Genomic DNA, 3,341 nt, shown 5'->3' with positions numbered 1-3,341 from the left:
CATGGATAGGAATGATTTTCTCAAGATCTCCCTCCATTTGTAGATGGCGGTACTGGCACTTCAATTCCAGACCTGGGTATTTTACTTCGAAATGCAAACCATTGGAATTGCACTGTGAAGATTTCAAATTGTCAGGATGAAAGAAAAGAATGAGAAGAAAAGAAAGCCAAGTGTCTGTGGATCCTACCTGTAATCCTAGCTTTTCAGGAGGCTGAGAGGTAGAGAATGCCAGTTTGAATTCAGCCAAGACAGGAAATTCCACCACACTTTTATTTCTGAGGGATTAGAGGAATAAAAAATTCCCATGAACGGAGCTCTGACTCAAGGGCAGAGCTCTACCCTTGAGCAAAAGTAGCTCAGGAACATTGCCTAGTCTCATAGTAAAATCCCCGGACCAGCCAATAAAAAAAAAGCCAGTAACAACATGTCTCCCCATGATTGTATGCATGTATTTCTACTGATGAAGGTCTAGAGTTTCTATGATGAAAGGTATCCAGCTTGGCAATTTGCTTTGAATAGAATGATTTCATAGAACAGAGAGAGTTTTCAAGACAGTGCATGTTCCGGGGCTCCTCTCACTGTTCCCATTGTAGCCTGAGGTTTTCTCCACATCGGGGACTGCTGGAAGAAGTCTTCCTCATTGTTGGAACAGGCCTCACTCCTGTAAAGCTGAGTGATAAAAAAAAACTCCTTCTAGGCCAATTAGTGAGGAGTTTGGGTAGGCTCTGAAGGCCAGGAGAAAAAGGCCTCTATGTACCTTAAGCTATCTCTCTGTCGAGAGCTCTGTTGTGACAGGAAGACTTCATTTGTGCAGCTCCCATGGCCAAGTTCCCTGCACTTATCCTGTCTTTATTAGACTATGTTCCAGTGTTGAAATAACCTGCTACAATTAATTCAAGGGTCGTTCTGGCAGACAACTAGGGAGCAGAACCTAATGAAATGATTCATTATTGGCAATGATGCCTCCCTGGGTTTCCAAAAGCTTGCTAAATCAAAGCACATATGTAATATCACTATGCTTCCTGTCATCTAGGGCTGGTTAAACTCAACAGATTTTGAAATTTTGACCTCTCCTAGTTGGACCCTGGGTAGCTGTGTTTCAGGGTTGAACACAGGACCTGGATACTGACCATGAGCTCAGAGCAGAAGTTCAGTTCTTTATCATTTGGTGTCACAGCTTCACTTCTGGTATCTGTGTGTGTATGTGTTTGTGCATGTATGTGTGTTCATATACTTGTCCTGGAGCTTCAACTCAAGACCTGAATACTGTACCTGAGTTTCTCCTGTACAAGGATAGCACTCTACCACTTGAGGCACACAGCCATTCCAGGCTTTTTTCTAGTGATGTAGTACTAAGGAATCCAACCCAGGGATTCATACATGCAAAGCACTGTTCTCCTAAGACACATTCCCAGCACTCTACTTTAGATTTCTTTCTTTCTTTTGTTGGAAGTTGGAGGTATTTAAGTCTAGTCCTAGGTGTTGTCCTTGAGCTCTTACCTGAAGCCAATCACTCTACCACTTGAGCAACAGCACCCCTTGAGATTCTTGGTGGGTCACTGGAGAGAAGCGTCTCAAGCAATTTCCTGCCCAGGCTGGCTTTGGACCTTGGACCATGATCCTCAGCTCTCAGTGTCCTGAGTACCTAGGATGACAGGCACAAGTCAGCAGCCACTAGCTTCCACTTCAAGTTTCTAAGTGGTGAATAGGAGATCATAGTCTCATGGGACCTTTTGTGTCTGGGACAGTTTTGAACCCAGATCGTCAGATCTCAGCTTCCTGAGTAGGCAGGATGACAGACCTCAGCTACTACACGCCTAGACTGTAACAGTCTGTTGCAAGGGGGTCCTTGGCTCCATGTGGTAGAGCACTACCCATGATCCCCACTGGTAAGTGTCAGTAGCTAGGCCCTGAGTTCAAGGTTCATGATCAAGAAACAAAAATAAAACAATTGTGTGCAGGAGACAACTCACTAGAGTTAGGTACATACATAATTTTGGCCCTGACATGAGGACATATCTGAGCCACAAGTTTCTCATCTGCACAATAATCTTACTTGTGGACCTCTTACAAGAACCAGATGAAAAAATGCACCCCATGAAGGACTCAGCACACAACAACTCATGAAAGACTCATCACATAACTGTAATCCACATGTCATTAGAATTAGGGTGCTTTCATCAGTATCACCATTCTTTCAGAAACACGCCACATACAATCCAAATTTAGATTTTAGAGTGGTGAGGTTTTTTTTTTGGGGGGGGGAGTCAGCCACGGGGATTGCGCTGAAATGTTGGGGGTACTGTATTAAGGTCTTTTGATCAGACTAGAACCCTACCACTTTAAGCCACAGCTCAGAGTTTCACACACTTCCTGTTAGGGCTGGGTTTTAAACCCACCAGTGTCAGATATCAGCTCCCGAGTATCTTGGATGACAGGGTGAGCAAGCCAGGAGCATCTAGTCCCTGGCACTGGGTTCCAGCGGTTTACCTCTGGCTAATTCAGGTTAGATGGTAAATGTCAGCACTAGACCCCCAGCTTTCTCTCTGATGAGGTATTTGCAGCCCTATTCTTATATAGTTGCAGTCAGATCATTCTATCTTTTCCTTTTTTTTTGGTTTGGTGCCAGTCCTGGGTCTTGAGTAAGGATCTAGACACAGTCCCTAAGCCTTTATGCTCAAAGCTAGTGCTCGAATGTTTGAGCTGCAGCACAACTTGTGGATTTCTCTATGCAAATGGTAGTGAGGAATCGAACCAAGGGCTTCGTACTTACTAGGCGAGCACTCTACCACTGAGCCTCAGTAGTGACAAGTGTATAAACAGATAAATGTGTAGATTGGTAGATAGACAGACAGATAGATAGATAGATAGATGTAGATATATTTAACGAGAGATGTCTGTAAATTATGAAATTGAATATAAATATTGACAATTAAATTATTCCTTCCTTTTTAAGTATCATGATTGAATGCATAATAATGTATTAATTGAAAATTAGTCAATGTAGTATAATTGTTGTGTATAATTTTATAATATAATCGTACACTAACTACTAATGTAATTGTTACTTTTACAACATTCTATTTTTACAGATGTCTATTGGAAAGCGTTTCTTCTTTAATTTTAATTTTTTTAATTTGTTTTTTTTTGGGGTCCGGTTGTGGGGCCTGAACTCTGGGCCTTATCGCTGTCTCTCAGCTCTTCAGCTCAAGGCTAGCGCTCTACCACTTGAGCCACAGCGCCACTTGCAGCTTTTTTCTTTTTGCTAATGTGGTGCTGAGGAATCGAACCCAGGGCCTCTAGCATTCAAGGCAAGTGCTCTACCACTGAGCCCCCTTCCC

Source organism: Dipodomys spectabilis, unplaced genomic scaffold (genome assembly GCF_019054845.1).
Source record: "Dipodomys spectabilis isolate Male_0828 unplaced genomic scaffold, ASM1905484v1 ptg000378l, whole genome shotgun sequence".
NCBI classification, from domain to species: Eukaryota; Metazoa; Chordata; class Mammalia; order Rodentia; family Heteromyidae; genus Dipodomys; species Dipodomys spectabilis.
This window is presented reverse-complemented; position numbering follows the sequence as displayed.